This window comes from Rhinoderma darwinii, chromosome 6, assembly GCF_050947455.1.
Source record: "Rhinoderma darwinii isolate aRhiDar2 chromosome 6, aRhiDar2.hap1, whole genome shotgun sequence".
NCBI classification, from domain to species: Eukaryota; Metazoa; Chordata; class Amphibia; order Anura; family Rhinodermatidae; genus Rhinoderma; species Rhinoderma darwinii.
Window position 1 is genome coordinate 142682448 of NC_134692.1, and position 19530 is coordinate 142701977.

A 19530-nucleotide genomic window follows, 5' to 3' on the forward strand; every position below is an offset into this window, starting at 1 on the left:
CCCTTTCTGAACATATTTGCGGACCCAATACGTGGGACCCGCATTGATCGGACAACAGGAAATGCCATAAATGTCAAAAATGAGAAAACCTTTTTAAGAGCAAAGCCCACCTCTATAAGGCTGCGTGCAGGAATACGTTATACGCACTGCAGATATTTCGTGTGTGGCCATATCGTGCTCCATGGGGCTCCACAATACAACATCCAATTGACCATGGCTCAATATATTGTCTTTCAGATTTGTACTTATGAAATTGGATATATACTGAGATACAGTGGGGACCCTTAGAAGCCTTAAAGGGTAACTAAACTTTCCAAAAACTTCTGACATGTCATAGTGACATGTCAGAAGATTTGATCGGCGAGGGTCTGAGCACTGAGACCCCCACCGATCGCTAAAACGAAGCAACAGCAGCGCTGAGGCGCTTGGTTCCTGATCGGCTTTTCTTGGAAAGCTGAGCAATTGGTATACAGGCTCAATTGAAAGTCTGATCCTGTGAACCGATTGCTCGGCTTTCCAAGACGAGCCGATCAGAAATGAAGCGCTCATTCAAGCCCTTCTGCCACTTCGTTTTAGCGATCGGTGGGGGGTCTCAGTGCTCGGATCACCACCAATCAAAACTTTTGATATGTCACTATGACATGGCAGATGTTTTTTTTAAAGTTTAGTTATCCTTTAATAGAGCTGTGTGTAGGATGCCTTTGACCTCATGTATTTAGACCCCAACAGAAATATGTGTACAAAATATAGAAAGTAAAAGTCACATAGACCTGTAAGGGTAAATACGTTTGCATAATGTATCTGATGGGGTAGGAGTATAAGCCTCAGCAGCGCTAAATTCTACTCATCTGATAGCCCTTTTCTATTTTAATCATCATTGTTTAATTGGGCTTAATATAGTCTAACCTTTCTGTGTATGTGGTATCGGATCATTTACATCTAGCAGTAGTTCCAAAGCAGCGGAACAGAAAGAAAATGTGCATAATAGGTGGGGTACTGCAGCTTTTAAACTTTTGCCCAGTATACGAAAAGGTCTTAAGTGCTTATCAAGATCATGGCCTCACTGACCCATCACCAAAAAATATCTGGATTGTAGATTGGAGAATAAATGAGACACAATGTTTATAAGTTAGACTGTACTTTAACCTCTCGATCAGTATATATGTATATATTTATTTATATAGCTCAAGTAATGAGAACTGTATCAGGTGGCAGCAGTTGGTAGGATGCAGGATCAAGTGACCTCCTTAAGTGTTCTGCAGAGTGCAAAAGGCCATGCAATATACATTGCCCAACAAAAGCAAAGTTACAGTAACATTGTGTCACCCTCTGATAGGATCGGGGGCCGAGGAAATTTCCAATTATGAATTCTTGCGGTTGGTTATTGCTTGATTAATATGCTGGGAAGTTCTAGAAGGATTTGTTCTGGATGAATGTCCAGAATGAATGTTATAAAACTGAAATTATGACTTAATATGTCTCATTACTTGTTGGAGTTCTCTATTGACTAAAAAACAACAACTTTTCACGACTTGACATTATCTCCGGATGCTGAAGAAAAATGAAAAGTGAAATGAATTGCTTTGGCTGAAAGTCATTTAGCTCCCATAATTTTTTTTTTTTTTTGCTGAATAAACCTCTCTGGTGTCATGTGATGTAAAAAGAAAGATGGCGGATCGCTAGTTATATGAAGTATTTGTGATTTATAAGTCAACGCTTTCTCCCACGATTTGAATACAGCATGCAGATTATTTATTAATTTTTAAAGTTTAGTTTAACTTTAGATAAATCTATTTTGAACTTTAACAGAACACAAGTATCAGTCACCATTCATTCATTTACATAGAAGTCCCATGTTATGGTTCTCAGTGATGTCACAAGTGTGACTCCCTTATAGAATCTTGGATGTACTGGGGAACCTGTGACTTTTATATGTCAGTGGTCCTATGGACCAGTTTTACTGATCACAGTAATGTGAGTAACAGCTGCGGACACCGGGGACTCCAGTTACCTCTTCGCCCTTTCCAATTTGGCAGAGTCAGCGGAGAGAGAGTTAGGGAGAGAAGGAGGCGGAGGTGCTGCATGAGGAGAGAATGGAACTAGGAAGAAAGCATTGAGTAAGGCCTCATTTACACGAGCGTGTGCGTTTTGCGCGCGCAAAAAACGCTGCGTTTTGCGCGCGTTTGTATGGCGTATGCACTGCGTATACGCAGCCTTGTTGCGTTTTAAACGCGCAAAAGGCATTTGACAGCTCCGTGTGTCATGATGCGCGGCTGCGTGATTTTCGCGCAGCCGCCATCATAGAGATGAGGTAGTCGAGGCCCGTCACTGTCCAAGGTGCTGAAAGAGCTAACTGATCGGCAGTAACTCTTTCTTTTTTTGAAATTCTTTATTTTTGTAGACCTATAAGGTCCTTTTTATAACATAAAGGAAAACATACAACAAGGTAATGTACATTTAGAATACATAATCCAAAGGCAAATGTACAGAAAGAACAATAAGTACATTGTTATCTAATGGCATACTGAATGAAAAAGAGGGAATAACGACAGGGGAACACGAATCAGGAAAGTGTGGATGGAGCAAAGCTCCCAGAACAGAGAATGAAGAAAGAAGGGGAGAGCGGAAAGAAGCAGGAGAGGGGGGGGAGGGGATCCCCCACAGACCAGAATGCTATTGCGGCCGTCTTAGACGATGCCTTTATAGGAGTCCGAGTCCTGAAAAACCATCCATTGGGCCCAAGTTTGGCAGAACCTGGAGCTTGAGTCATTGATAACGGATGTCAAGTCCTCCATATGCATGATGTCGTTAACCTGTGAAACCCAGAGGGATAGTGTTGGGGGAGATGGATCCTTCCACCTTAGTGGGATGCAATGACGAGCTGCCATCACTAGAAAATGAAGCAGGGAACGCTTATATTTGTTCACTGGGATGTCGCAATGATGAAGAAGAAAAAGGGCCGCATCCATGGTTACATTTGTGTTTGTAATTTCCATTATCACCCTCTTTACACCTTCCCAAAATGGGGTAAGGAGAGGACATGACCAGAAGGTGTGGAAGAGGGTACCACTGTCTTGCCCACATCTCCAGCACATTGGGGACACTGTGGGGAAGATGTTATGTAGGCGGACTGGGGTCCTATACCAACGTGAGAGTAGTTTGAAGCTTGCCTCTTGGTATCTTGAGCAGATAGAGGTTTTTTGAGCCATAAGGAATATACGCTGCCCCTGTGTGGGGGAGAAGGATATTCCCAGGTCCTCTTCCCATTTTGACATGTATATAGGATTGGGCATATCTGGGGGGTCCATGAGAATTCTGTAAATAGCGGACAATGTATGTCTAATCAGGTCAGAACCTGTGCATAGGGTCTCTAGTGGAGTTTTCCCCTCCTGGTAGGACCTAGGGGCTGGGATAGACGTCAAAAAGTGTCGCAGTTGCAGCGAACGCCATTGCCCCAACGTAGGGAGCTCATCAATCTGGGCCAGGTCTGCAACAGAAAGCCAGTCACCATCCTTTAGGAACCGATCTGCACGATAACATCCCAAGGATTGCCATATACGGAAAACTGGGTCCGTCAAGCCAGTGGGAAAGGATGGATTGCCCAGTATCGGAAACATAGAGGAAGGGACTGGCAAGCACGATGCCCTTACCGAGGGGAGGGAACAGCATACTAATGTTGGGCCTATAGTAGGGTGATGATGGAGATGTCTGAGTTGGCTACGGTGCAGCCATGGAAGGGCCGATATTGGAATGGAAGAAAAACTCTGCTCCAAAGACACCCAAGCCTTAACGGTCGCATGTCTGCACCAATCAACTACCCGGGCAAGATGAGATGCAATGTAGTAAGTGCGGACATCAGGTAATGATATACCCCCCGATGCCCTAGATCGGCATAATAACGTTCGGGACAGACGTGGAGTCTTACCATTCCATATAAACTTAATCTGAAGAGAATTGACCGTTTTAAAGAACTGTGTTGGGATGGCTATGGGAAGGGTTTGAAATAAATATAGTAGCCTAGGGAGAGCATTCATTTTAAAGATGTTACAGCGGCCCAACCAAGTAAAGGTACCTTTGGCCCATCTGGCACAATCTGCCTTAAGCTCAGCAAGGAGTGGAGGAAAATTTAGATGGAAGAGATCTCTCAGGTCTGCTGTTAAGCGAACTCCAAGATATTTCAACGCTGTTGGGTTCCATTTAAAACTGAAAGATTGTTTTAAGGTTGTGGAAAGATGAGGTGAAAGAGAGATGTTCAGGGCCTCGGACTTAGTGAAATTAATTTTAAAGTTGGATAAGCTTGAAAACCGTTGGAATTCCCGCATGAGATTAGGAAGGGAGACAGTTGGATTCGTCAGGAAGAATAGCAGATCGTCTGCATAGGCCGCCACCTTGTTAGTTGAGTTACTCGTTTCTAGTCCCTTCACATCCACGTTTGCACGTATATGGCGTAAAAGGGGTTCTAGTGTCAATATAAATATCAAGGGTGAGAGGGGGCAACCCTGTCTAGTGCCGTTGTGTATAGCAAATTCGTCTGATAGAAGGCCGTTTACTCGAACTCGGGCGGCTGGGCATGAATAAAGCGACATTATCCATCCCAGCATATGTGATCCAAGGCCCAGACGTGAGAGGGTTTCTTCCATAAAGGTCCAGTTAACTCTATCAAATGCTTTTTCCGCATCTGTAGATAGAAGCATAAGAGGTATATTGGAGATTTTGGCCTTGTGGATCAGATTGATGGCTCTGGTTGTGTTGTCTCGTGCCTCTCTACCTGCCATGAACCCTGCCTGGTCATTATGTACGATTCCTCCCATCAGTGGAGCGAGACGTTCCGCTAGAATTTTAGCAAACAACTTGATATCTGTATTGAGGAGGGATATGGGTCTGTAACTGGCACATTGTGTGGGGTCTTTACCCGGTTTGGGGATCACCGCGATATGCGCCCTAAGGGCGTCAGGAGGGATAGGGGAGGAGGCCGAATATGAGTTAAAGGAGGCTAAAAAATGTGGACCTAGAGACGACATAAACTTTTTATAATATTGAATTGTAAACCCGTCTGGGCCAGGTGCCTTGCCTGTTCTAGAATGTTTTAAAGCGTATGCGAGTTCTTGTGTGGTAAGTGGTTCTTCCAGGCTATTGATGTGATCTTCCGATAGGGCAGGTAGACCAGAATCCGCGATATATTTAAAAATTTTAGACCTGAAATCACTGGATGACACAGACGGATTGGTAGAGTCAGTATTATATAGGGCAGCGTAGAAATCCCGGAATGCGGAAGCTATGTCCAACGGCAAACGATGTCGCGTTTGTGAGGGGGATACTATGGAGGGTATGTAATTCTGGGACTGTTGGGTCCGCAAAGCTCTAGCCAGAGACCTACTACTCTTGTTGCCATATTCGTAATAATGACGCTTACATCTAGAAAGCGTAGCCTTGGCTCGAGCCATCAATAAGGTACGCAGTTCCTCTCTTTTACGCAGGAGGGCAATCCTACACTCCGGGTCATGGGAACGTTTATGAGAGATCTCAAGCACTTCAATTTCAGACAGCAAGCGGACCGTGGCCCCCGCCCTTTCTTTTTTCCGACGTGCACCATGTTTAATAAATATACCTCTGATTACGCATTTATGCGCCTCCCAGATAATGCGAGGGTTAATGGTCTCTGTGGCATTAGTTACGAAGTAGTCAGTGATATTACGTTGGATATCAGCAGTAACCACTGAATCCGAGAGAAGCGTTGGGTTCAGTTTCCACTGAGATTGACGGTATAGAGGGGAATGCAGAGAGAGGGTCAAGGTGACTAATGCATGGTCTGAAAAGGAAATAGAGTCAATGTCGGCCGCACGTATAGAATGTAGCGAGTGATGCTTGACGAAAAACAGATCAATTCTGGAATATTTGTCGTGTACTGCGGAGTAGAATGAAAAGTCCCTATCTGCTGGGTGTAGGAGACGCCATGTATCCACTAATTGGTGTTCGTGAAATGATTTCATAATGCGGCGCAGATGTGCCCTCGAGAATGAAGAGGATCCTACGGACGTGTCTAGTGCAGGGTCTAATGCAACATTGAAATCCCCTCCCAGGACAATGGTACCCTCTCCAAACTCCTCCAGGGCATTCAAAAAGCCAACAAGGGCTGTGCATTGACCAGAGTTGGGTAGGTAAAAAGAGGCAAAAGTGTATACTTGAGAGTCAATAACTCCTTTGATCAAGAGCATTCGTCCCACTTCATCACTGCGAGACCCCCTGAACTCCCAAGGAAGAGATCTAGAGATCAAAATGCTTGTCCCCCTGGATTTCGTGTCTGGAGAAAGACTATGATATGCATTGGGGAACCATGCGTTAGAGAGTTTAAAAGGTTTTTGCTGACATAGGTGCGTCTCCTGAAGGAACGCCACCTGTATATTTTTGCCTTTCAGCAAATTGAAAAGTATGGATCGCTTTCCAGGACTGTGTAACCCCTTGACATTTAATGACCCAATAATCAGGTCCGTTTGTGTATGCTGCGACATATCTGTCCTGGGCTGTGGTGGAGGGGGAGGGGGAGGGGAAAGCAAAGTAGAGGGCAAGAGGAGGACAGATAGAGATGGGAGAAAGAGAGAATAGGACGATACACAAGAAAGAGGCCCGCAGGCCGACTCCTATACGGTGTAAAAACCTGTAAAGGAAGGTTGTTAAATTTGTGGGGACCTGGAAAACCACGGGGGGGGGGAACCCCGCACCGCAACCATAATCATCAACCAGTAAACCATTTCTTCCATCGCCTACCATTAGGGAGGCGACAGAGGCACAATCATGAATAGAACCGACGTGTATCTCAGTTACTACTAGCCAAGGGAGGTTAACCCAATACCTGTGCTAATATCCATGACCTCTGATGGACAACCCATAGCGACGCCACATCCTTCTATTTAAGTATACTAGGCTGTTGTAAACTGCTATCAACCAGAAATTCGACCTCTTAGCTGCTAAGTAGATTTGGAATTTAACACACGGCAGTAACTCTTTCAGCACCCTCGACAGTGAGTTCCGATCACAATATACACCAACCTGTGAATAAAAAAAGACGTTCATACTTACCATGAACTGCCTGCTTCCCCCAGTCCGGGCTCCCGGCCGTTGCCTTGGTGACGCGTCCCTCTCTTGTCATCCGGCCCCACCTCCCAGGATGACGCCGCAGTCCATGAGACCGCTGCAGCCTGTGATTGGCTGCAGCCTGTGCTTGGCCTGTGATTGGCTGCAGCTGTCATTTGGACTGAACTGTCATCCCGGGAGGTCGGACCGGAGTTATCGGTAAGTCAGAACGTCTTTTTTTTTTTACCGGTTCATGGATTTTCGGAGCGGAAGTCACTGTCCATGGTGCTGAACCAGTTTAACGCTTTCAGCACCGTGGACAGTGACTGTCTCCTGACGTCGCGTACCCGAACATTTTTGACCGGTTTCGGTCAAAACGAGTTTGGCCGAACCCGGTGAAGTTCGGTGCGCTCATCTCGAATTTGACACTCCGTTTGGATGTTTGTAAACAGAAAAGCACGTGGTGCTTTTCTGTTTACATTCAGGAGTTTGACAGCTCTTGCGCGAATCACGCAGTTCGCACGGAAGTGCTTCCGTGCGGCATGCGTGGTTTTCACGCACCCATTGACTTCAATGGGTGCGTGAGTGCGCGAAAAACGCACGATTATAGAACATGTCGTGAGTTTTTTTCTGCGCACACGCGCTGAGCGCAATTCACGCATCGTCTAAACAGCCCCATTGACTAATATAGGTGCGTACGACATGCGTGCAAAGCACGCGCGTCGCACGCGCGTATAATACGTTCGTGTAAATGAGGCCTAATACCGAAGGACAGTAAATGAGAGAATTAGAAATCTTTTATTTGAAAACCAAGGGTATGTAAGGGCTCAGAAAGTAAGAGATAAGGCCAGCGAATGTGTCCATCTACATGCTAACAATGCAACCCAGCCTGGCTAGCATCTGTACATAATGGCAGGAGGATAGCAATCCAGTCAGGGGAGGTTGTGAAGTTACCAGATTTCTCCAGTCTTGCTGAGGGTATAAACGTTATAACATCACAATATGTCCAGATAATCACTACATTTAAAGGTTTAGATTTATATAGGTCTAGAATATATACAGGGTGGGCCATTTATATGGATACACCTAAATAAAATGGGAATGGTTGGTGATATTAACTTCCTGTTTGTGGCACATTAGTATACGGGAGGGGGGAAACTTTTCAAGCTGGGTGTTGACCATGGCGGCCATTTTGAAGTTGGCCATTTTGTATCCAACTTTAGCTTTTTCAATGGGAAGAGGGTCATGTGACACATCAAACTTATCGAGAATTTCACAAGAAAAACAATGGTGTGCTTGGTTTTAACGTTACTTTATTCTTTCATGAGTTATTTACAAGTTTCTGACCACTTATAAAATGTGTTCAAAGTGCTGCCCATTGTGTTGGATTGTCAATGCAACCCTCTTCTCCCACTCTTCACACAGTGATAGCAACACCGCAGAAGAAATGCCTCCCGATCTGACCCCCTTAGACTTTTATCTTTGGGGTCATCTGAACGCAATTGTCTATGCTGTGAAGATATGAGATGTGCAGCAACTGAAACTACGGATACTGGAAGCCTGTGCTAGCATTTCTTCTGCGGTGTTGCTATCAGTGTGTGAAGAGTGGGAGAAGAGGGTTGCATTGACAATCCAACACAATGGGCAGCACTTTGAACACATTTTATAAGTGGTCAGAAACTTGTAAATAACTCATGAAAGAATAAAGTAACGTTAAAACCAAGCACACCATTGTTTTTCTTGTGAAATTCTCGATAAGTTTGATGTGTCACATGACCCTCTTCCCATTGAAAAAGCTAAAGTTGGATACAAAATGGCCGCCATGGTCAACACCCAGCTTGAAAAGTTTCCCCCTCCCATATACTAATGTGCCACAAACAGGAGGTTAATATCACCAACCATTCCCATTTTATTTAGGTGTATCCATATAAATGGCCCACCCTGTATATATATATATAGTAAAACTAGTTCTCTGGTGAAGAGTTTGCAATCTATATAAAATATGGAGCCTGTGCATTACATGTATTTCATTATGACAATGCCCAACGCAAAATAGGATCTAAAAATTGCAATCCCAAGTTAATTGTAGAATAAATGGATTGGCTTGCGCAGAGCTCTGACCTTTAAAGGTGTTTTTCAGGGAAAGAAAATTGTTGGCCTATCCTGAAGGGAGGCCATCACTATTTCATCTGTGGGGGTCTGACTCTCCGCAACCCTATGCCATTCAGCTATTTTGGAGGGGCCGTGACACTTGTGCGAGGATGTGCCATAAATATCTGATAGATGCGACTCCCACCTCTGGGACCCACACCTATCTCCTGAGTGGGGGCCCCCGATGACCCTGTCCTGCCCGGTAAACATCAGTGTATGGTAGGACAGTTTTCAGAATACGGATGAGCTTGCTGTTTCTGTGACTCCTGTTCACTTCTATGGGAGTTATGAAACAGCGTCATTTGACAAGCTCGGCAGGTCTCTGAGAACTGTCTTGCTCTGCAATGATTCCTGTGGATATGCTGCTCCAAAATATTGCAGAACCCTTTCCCAAAACTGTGTAAACTGTTAGGGTATGTGTAGATGCTGTAGACTTCTGCAACTGTCATCTGAATGGGGTTTGCAGAAATCTATGCGCATTTTACAGAAACAACCCCACTACATGTACATTTCAGTTGCCGGAATGTGCTTAACAAATTTGTCGTGTATGAACATACCCTTATAGCAACACACCAACTCTATGTTAATGCCTATGGTTTTTGAATGAAATGTTTTGGGTTTTATACTTGTAGTATATTTACTGTAAGCACATAGAATAGATATTGACTATATGGGGAGATAAGGTACCACCCAATAAGATTAACTTACCGAGAATGGTGGGAGGGTGTTACAGTTTGTCATACTGCATAAGAAAAGTCGCAGAACGGTCCAAAAGTGGCCGCGCCGGGCCCTGTACCTTGCTGCCCAAGCAGACTACCCCCCTGCCACACATCAGACAATTACATTAAAAAAAAATGGCTGCTCCCCTAACCGCTCCTTCTCTTTCCTCCAGGACAAGGAGGGGCAAAGAGGAGCGATGAGGTGCGTATGCTTCCGGTTCAATTGTATGGTCGATACAAAAGGGTGAAGGGATGAGCCAAAGACCGGCAGAAAGATGCGTTTTCCTCTTAATAAATGTGCTGCATTTGTTTCAATCTTTATTTCTATTAATAAATGAAATGAAACCAATTTTCATCTGGGTGAAATATCAATTGACAGACCCAAAGGAAATTAAACGACACAATCAAGGTACAGTCTTAAGTGTCATTGAGGAACTGTCCCCATGTTTATGGCTACAGTTCAAGCATGAAAATCCACAAATTTCATATTTGAGAAATGCTCAATAAATGTTGGAGTTAAAGCGGTATTCTTCCAGGATATGCCAAAAATGTTTGATAGATGCCGGTCCAGAACGGGGCTCATCCAACCCCTGTCCCACCTGGTGAAGCTGCCGCTGACTGCCACATATGGGCGGATAATGAAGAGAGGTGGCCGTGCATGAATAGATCATAAATGTTTAAGTTGGGTATACCCCTTTAACTGACGACAGCCATTGTCTTGTTTTATTATTCGCTTATATTGAGACCTATGGGATTTTTCGGTCCACGTGTTACGCTGATTTATTGGAAACAATACAATTGTCCGCTTTCTGTCTTGTTATCAAACTAAATTTTCATATGTGAGCACATTTGATAATCACGACTCAACTATAATATGCAGCAATACACAAATCCTACATGGATGAAAATGCTCATCTAAGGTGCTGTTAATGCATTGGCCAATCATTCAAGCCAAAGTATCTGACTAGACAAGAGAATGCTTCGTGTATCTCTTTAAGTAGTTTCTCATTGCCATAGTGTAGGTTAAGGTTATAGAGACACTACCAGTGCAGCAGTATTGCTTTGGCCACTTTGTAATCACACACCGTTATTTTGAAGATACAGAATTCTGTGAATATTCTTGGTGGAGCATCGCAGCCATAACAGTGTGCAGCTGAGTGCGAGACAGTGGCTTTCCAATACTATGTAGTCGTAGCGTTTGTCATCGTTCAGATCACTTCCTTGATCCAATCATCCATGATTTATTGCAGTATACATCTTTGTATTCTGTAAAATAACTACATTTTAATAAGTGCCACCATGTTGATACATAAGCAGTTTGAGTGGTCTAGCAAGTGGCTGGAAAATATTCAGATAGTGCTGTCAGGAATGCTGACCTTCCTTTTCTGTGCTGGTGAAAGGGTTCAGTCATAAGGAATATTATTATGCCCCTCTAGCAATGTTAATTGATCATTTTTCTCCGCTGATTGTGTTACATAGCATATTGCATCTTATTCTCTAAGTGAACAAATAACATTATGTAACAGACAGCAATATGGGACTGATGACAGGTGACTAACAACCCTTTCCTTGCCTGAAACTTCATTCACATCTGTGGGCTTGTGCAGAAAGATCTGAAATGCGGCAGGCAGCCTTCAGCACTCAGCATGGTAATGTACAGTTAGGCCCCATGCCCGCAACCGTAAAATCGCCCATAATTAAGGACCGACGGGCACCTTCCCGTATATTTACTGGAGGGTGTCCATGCCGTAGAAACCTGCCAAAAAAAATAGGACATGTAGTATTTTTTTATTTTATGGACCGTGCTCCCATACTTTACAATGGGTGCACGGCCCATAAGAACGGCTGTCCGCTGCCGGCCGTGCCTGTAATTACAGGTCATAATTACACGCCACGGTCGTGTGCATGGGGCCTAAGGACTATCACAGGGGTCCCGAAAAAACCTGTTCCTTCTCAACCGCATGACCTCAGTTGAGCATGCGTTCTGACGCTCCATTCAAATTGTATGGGAGTTACAGCTGAGGGCTGACCCTCTGTGGATTGGTAAATATCCTTTTATACTACAGATTGACTTTTTCATCATAAACATTTACTATAAACATACATTCTAATATTTGTTGCCGATCTCGATAGGGGTCAAAGCTGTGTTTTTTTTTTCTTTTATAGCTCCCAATTTTCTGCTTCACAGAGCAATATAGTTGAATGATTACATTTTGGTTGCCTGTAGCCTCCTCCAGGGGGAGCTTAGTGTCTATAATTGTATGGGACTTCTATTGAACTCGATGATAAATCTGAATTCTATAAGTTCCTAAGTTGTCCCTAGTGGTGGCTACAAGCAGCCTGAATTTTAGTATGTACCTCTATTGCTGTTCGAAGGGCAGGGCATGTAAAGATCGGTTGTCTATAAAAATATATTATTAAATTAATCAACAAAGACTTTTTGGACCTATTTTGCTAACAAAATAATTACATAAATAAAAAAAACTAATTCCTAAATATACACCGTAAATAAAACTGTATATAATATATATTTATCTAAAACATTTTACTTTGAGATAAAGTGCCTATGTATCCTGAATACACAGAAGCTGAATCTTGCCATCTAAGCCGATGCCGTCAGGTCTGTGATTTGGATGCTGGATTGGCAACTTGCACCCAGGTCATCTTTCTATTTACCACAGTGCTGCTTTTATATATATATATATATATATATATATATATATATATATATATATATATATATATATATATATATATATATATATATATATTACTTTAAAGGTTTAGATAGCCTTTAAAATAAGGGCATATGTAACCCCAAATCCAAAGTTCAAGTTTGCACATTACTTCAACAGCCTTTCAGGAGGGGAACATCTGTCAAACACTGCTTTTCCCATACTGCCTAAAATGTTCTAAGCAACACTAAGGGCATGCCCTCACGTGGCGGTTTTCCTCCGCAACTGTCCGCATCAATGCCGCACCTAATCCGGGTTGCGGATTACGCTGCGGATCTGCCCAAAATGTGCAGAAAATTTATGCGGACTAGCTGCTGCGGACTGCGGAAAAAGTGCTTCCCTTCACCCTATCAGTGCAGGATAGAGAGAAGGGACAGCACTTTCCCTAGTGAAAGTAAACGAATTTCATACTTACCGGCCGTTGTCTTGGTGACGCGTCCCTCTTTCGGCATCCAGCCCGACCTCCCTGGTTGACGCGGCAGTCCATGTGACCGCTGCAGCCTGCGCTTGGCCTGTGATTGGCTGCAGCCGTCACTTACACTGAAACGTCATCCTGGGAAGCCGGACTGGAGACAGACGCAGGGAGTTCTCGGTAAGTATGAACTTCTATTTTTTTGACAGGTTGCTGTATATTGGGATCGGTAGTCACTGTCCAGGGTGCAGAAACAGTTACTGCCGATCGCTTAACTCTTTCAGCACCCTGGACAGTGACTATTTACTGACGTCTCCTAGCAACGCTCCCGTCATTACGGGAGCCCCATTGACTTCCTCAGTCTGGCTGTAGACCTAGAAATACATAGGTCCAGCCAGAATGAAGAAATGTCAAGTTAAAAAAGCAAGACGCATCCGCAGCACACATGACATGTGCATGACAGCTGCGGACTTCATTGCGGAATTTAGAATCTCCATTGAAGTCAATGGATAAATTCCGCCATGAGTCCGCAACCAGTCCGCCACTGCTCCGCAACAGACAGAGCATGCTGCGGACAGCCTATGCTCCGCAGCGGAATTTTACTCAACGTCTAAACGAAGCCTACTAAATTAAAGTGGAAGTCAATGGAGAAACGGCTCCGCTGCGGATTAACGCTGCGGAGTGTCCGCAGCGGAATTCAAGTGAAATTCCGCCACGTATGAACCCAGCCTAATAGGAGGAGAATCACTGTCTTCTACACTGTTTGGGAGTTGAACCGCTGCTACACTGGTTGAGGATAAACTGCTGCTACACTGGTTGGGAGTGAACCGCTTCTATACAAGTTGTGGGGGAACCGCTGCTACACTGGTTGGGAGTAAACCGCTGCTATACAAGTTGTGGGGGAACCGCTGCTACACTGGTTGGGAGTAAACCGCTGCTATACAAGTTGTGGGGGAACCGCTGCTACACTGGTTGTGGGGGAACCGCTGCTACACTGGTTGTGGGGGAACCGCTTCTATACAGGTTGTGGGAGAACCGCTGCTACACTGGTTGGGAGTAAACCGCTGCTATACAAGTTGTGGGGGAACCGCTGCTACACTGGTTGGGGGGGAACTGCTGCTATACAGGTTGTGGGAGAACCGCTGCTACACTGGTTGGGGGGGAACTGCTGCTATACAGGTTGTGGGAGAACCGCTGCTACACTGGTTGGGAGTGAACCGCTGCTATACAAGTTGTGGGGGAACTGCTGCTACACTGGTTGGGAGTGAACCGCTGCTATACAAGTTGTGGGGGAACCGCTGCTACACTGGTTGGGAGTGAACCGCTGCTATACAAGTTGTGGGGGAACCGCTGCTACACTGGTTGGGGGGGAACCGCTGCTATACTAGTTGAAAGCATGTGTTACAGTTCTGCAGACTCTAAGAATATGGCTTTATGGACTTCTTCTAAATGTAATCATTTAAAAGTGTCCCTGTCTAATAAAAGTGATGCTGTGCAGTGTACAGTATATTCATTGCAGTGCGATGATGTATCTATTTTTGGAATCAAAATTTCTTTACAATCAGGAGTCTATTAGCAATAGATCATGGAAGCTGCTGGGACTTCCAGTGACTTCCAGCCGACCCCCAGAGCCCGTGTCTCCTAATCCGAATGCAGAATACTGGCTTCTATAAATGACATCTGTATTGTCCAGTCGGATTGTCATGGTACCTGTTCTGCTGGCTTAGTATTGGATCACTAATGTTTGAAAAGCTATCAATTCTGTTTGTGTAGTTCCGTAACATGAAGGTGTAGATTTTCCAAAGGTGCACCCCACCAACTGCAGGGTGGGTTAAATGTTGCCGCAAACATGTAGTTATTTTGGGATTGCGGACACTGTACAGCGGGCAGAAGGTTTATTTCAGACGTTTGTAGGCGCTTTGGGCTCTTGACCTGGTTCCCTGTAATGCTTTTAAACCTAGGGCCATGGGAGCGATTACCGTAATATGATGCCATGCGTGTCCCAAATATAACTACATGGATCAGGCTTATTAGACAACTCTCTTTTCACACTTACACTTCCTGCAGCCACAATTCATTTACAGATGAGAACATTAAAATATGTGCTTCCCTACATCTGCCTTCCTAATCCGCGCTCAATATCTATCATTTCTATTGGCATAAACATTTGAAAATATTCACACTTTTTCCTCTATTTTGCATAAATATAACAAAGCTGCAATTTACAAAGTAAATCACTCCTTCAAAATGTTTTTGTATATGCTAAAAAAAACATGAATTGAAAAAACTATCATCGTTTTAATCTTAATTTATTTGATGACAACTAGCCTTGCTAGTACTTGTTATTAAAGGGGTTCTCTGAAACTAAAACATTTTCTGCGATAAGCAAATATCGCTGGGGAAGTTTGTGTCTTGGCACTTATTCGTTGCAGGGAAATTGAACCCCTTAACGACCAGCCTATTTTAGACCTTAATGACTAAGCCATTTTTTATGTTTTTCCACAAAGAGCTATAACTTTTTTATATTTTCGTCGACATAGCTGTATAAGGTCTTGTTTTTAGCGGGACAAGTTGTAATTTTTAATAGCACCATTTTGGGGTACAAAGAATTTATTGATTAACTTTTATTAACTTTTTTTTGGGGGGGGGAATGGAAAAAACCTGCAATTTTGCCACACTTTTTTGTGTCCTAAATTATGCCGTTTACCGTGTGGTATAAATAACACAATAACTTTATTCAGCGGGTTGTTACGATTGCAACGATTGCAACGATACCAAATTTGTATAGTTGTTGTATGTTTTACTACTTTTACACAGTGAAAACACTTTTTTTTTTTCAAAATTATTTGTTTTTGTGTCTCCATATTTTGAAGAGCCGTAACGTTTTTATTTTTTCGCCGATGCAATTGCATGAGGGCTTTTTTTTTTTGCAGGGCGTCTTGTAGGTTTTATTGGTACCATTTTGGAGTAGATGCGAGTTTTTGATCACTTTTTATCACATTTATTTTTAGGCTGGATTCAAAGAAAACAGCAATTTTTGCATGGTTTTTTATTTAATTTTTTACGACGTTCACCGTGCAGGTTAAATTATGTAATAAGTTTATAGTCGGGGTCGTTACGGATGCGGCGATACCAAATAAGTGTAATTTATTTTACTTTATTTTGTTTAATAATAAAGCAGTTTGTAAGGGGGAAAAGTGGGTTTTTCATTTTTATTTTTTTTCACTCTTTATTAAACTTTTTTTTTTACTAGTCCCACTAGGGGACTTCATTATGCGATTATCCGATCACATTTATAATACACTGCAATACTTCTGTATTGCAGTGTATTATGCCTGTCCGTGTAAAACGGACAGGCATCTGTTAGGTCATACCAGAGGCATGACCTAGCAGGCATTTACTACAGGCAGACCTGGGGGGCCTTTGTTAGGCCCCCGGCTGCCATAGAAGACACAGACACTCGGCGATCTTATCGCCGGGTGTCTGTGGGATGAGAGGGAGCTCCCTCCCTCTCTCCAAAACAATTCATATGCGGCGCTCGCTATTGAGTACTGCATCTGAGGGGTTAAACTGGTGAGATCGATACTAATATCGATCTCACCCGTTTGAGCAGGGATGCCCCCAGCCCTCAGCTACCTCTGGCAGCTGAGAGCAGGGAGATTTAACGGCTCCCTGCTCTGTTTACTTATTCCGATGCAGCGCCATACAAAGGCTATTGCTACGGAATAAAGCCCGTTAGTGGCCGCCATAAAAACACTATGGGGCGGTCACTAACAGGTTAATATTACATGATGCCCATCCAAGTGAATGGGCAACCGTGTAATACATGACTGTACCCCAAGGCGGGAGATGATCTTTCTTTACCAGCTTTCTGCTCTGGCTAATAGAGGGGTCTAAGCAGGAGACCCCCCTTCTATGACATCCACATGATACAAACCCTTTATAGGAAGTACAATTTCACTGCTTATGAGCTACTTTTCTTGTGCTAAAAATCCAGTTATTTTTTGGGGAATATCCTATTTCAATGTTGATACTTTAGGTCTGAAAATACAGTTTTGACTTGTATATAAGGGCCTGTTCACATCAGCGTTGGCTTTCCGGGGTTCCGTCTGAGGTTTCCGTCGGGTGAACCCCGCAACGGAAAGTCAAACTGAAACCACAGCTTCCGTTTCCGTCACCATTGAGATCAATGGTGACGGAAACATTGCTAATGGTTTCCGTTCATCACCATTCCGGCAGGTTTACGTTTTTACGACGGAATCAATAGAGCAGTCGACTAGTGACATGTCAGAAGTTTGGATTGGTGGGGGTCTGAGCACGGAGACCCCCACCAATCGCTAGAACGAAGCAGCTAAAGCACTCGTGTGAGCACTCCACTGCTTAGTTTCTGTTCGGCTTTTTCCACAAAGCCGATGTATCGGAGTGCGGGCTCATAGACATTGTATTGAGTCCGTACACCGATACATTTATTTCCGGAAAAAGCCGAACAGACACGAAGCAGCTGAGCGCTCACACAAACGCTTTAGCTGCTTCGTTCTAGAGATTGGTGGGGGTCTCCGTGCTCGGACCCCCACCAATCCAAACTTCTGACTTGTCACTATGACATGTCAGAAGTTTGTCGAACGTTTAAATGTTTAGCATGCTATCACTTGTAACTTCTATCTGCATATGTTTTTTTTGTTTTCAACAGAGAATGTGTTTTTCATGATAAAATACCAGTGCTCGGCTGTTTCTTTTCTGTCGGTCCCATACATATTGAAAGGAGTGGCAGTTCTTGTGAGCGACCGTCGCTCCATTCCAATCCTCCTCACTGTGATTATACTGTGAGGAGGAACGTGGTCGGGACCCCCGTTCTAGAGATCAGTACAGGTTCCAGTGGTGGTGCCACTAGCGATCATATATTTATCACCTATTCTGTTGATTGGTGATAAATGTTATTTGTGGGAGATCCTCTTTAAGAATACGGTCTAGTTTGGACCTTAAAGGGGTTGACCCAAGAAAATAATTTATCCCCTAGCTGTAGCACAGGTGATAAATGCCTGATCGCTGTAAGTCCGACCACGAAGACCCACAGCAATCATGAGAACATGGGTCATCGATTCCCCTGTGTGAATAGAGCTTCACACAAGGGCACTAACGCTCCATTCATTTTCTATGAAAGTGACTAAGAGCCAAGTGTTGCATGCGGCTATTTCCATCAGTCCCATAGAGAATGAATGGAGAGGTAGTGCGCACGCGTGACCACCGCTCTATTTACATAGGGGTCTAAGGTACCAGCAGTCGGGCCCCCAGTGATCATGCATTTATCATCTGTTCTGTAGATAGGTGATAAATGATTTTCGTGGGACAACGTCTCTAAGGATGCAGCATTATTTTCGTTTTCTCTTCTCCGCATTCTGAATGCCATAACTTTTTTTATATTCTACGACAAAGCCGTGTGTGGGCTTGTTTTTGCAGATTGAGTTATATGTTTTGAATAACTTCTAATAATCTCTTTCGGGTAATGGGGAAAAAACGACCGCAATTTTGCAAATTTTTGGGGGTGATTTTATTTTTACAGCGATCACGGTACGTTATAAAGAGTATGCGCGTATGTTACTTTTATTCTGCATGACGTGCCGATTAAGGCGATACCAGATTTAGATAGTTTTTCCTCAATGTTTTGCATAACAAAAACACTTTTTTGTACAAAATAATTTGTTTTTGTGTCTCCGTATTCCAAGGCCATAAGATTTTTATTTTTCTGTTGATGAAGCTTTGAGTCCTTGTTGTTTGCAGGATGACTTGTAATAATAATAATGACTTTTCATTTGGTTAATTGACTGTTTAATGTTATAGCACGGCACATTATGGATGTATTGATACCAGTTATGTGTATATATTTTTTTAACTAAAACATTGAGTAAATAAAAAGTTTTTTATTTACATAAGAATTTTCTATATTTTTCTGTAAACTTCATTTGACCAAAAAAAAAAGGATAAAAAATTACCCTTTAGGCCCACTAGGGGACTTGACCCTGCAACCGTATACCTTGCAATACTTCTGTATAGCAGTGCATTATGCCTGTCAGTGGTACACCCTTTAGGCTCTGAGACATGGCAGATCTGGGGCCATTGCAAACTCAGCACCATGGCAACCAAAGGCCTACGGAAGGAGCCCACCAGTTGAGTATTGGCTGTGGCATGTGAGGGATTAAACTCCCGATCCCTGCCGTTTCAGCTGTATGTAACAGCTGAAACCCGCTGGGGATGTTGTGGGCACAGCTCCTGAGCCCGCGCCATCCTCGTGCTGTAACATAGTATGTCATGGGGCAGGAATTACCCGCTTCCCACGCCATTCTATTACAGTGCGGGAAGGCGTTTAAGAGGATCTGACACTAAAGCTGGTTATACACACTGGTTAGCTGTTTAGCCAGTTCTTTACCGTAAACCTACACACTCG

At 43.6% G+C, this 19530-nt stretch overlaps 1 long non-coding RNA gene across 3 annotated transcripts in view; it reads left to right on the forward strand.

The window, feature by feature from the left end:
* LOC142656003 (uncharacterized) overlaps nt 1-19530 on the forward strand; it is a 126707-nt gene that overhangs the window by 47993 nt on the left and 59184 nt on the right. For 2 of the 3 annotated variants that reach the window (XR_012849577.1, XR_012849575.1), the window contains exon 5: nt 10115-10290. The exons of the other annotated variant lie outside the window; for it this stretch is intronic. This is a non-coding gene — a long non-coding RNA (uncharacterized LOC142656003). Of the gene's footprint in view, nt 1-10114; nt 10291-19530 lie in introns of those variants that run through there. 3 annotated transcript variants of the gene reach the window in all.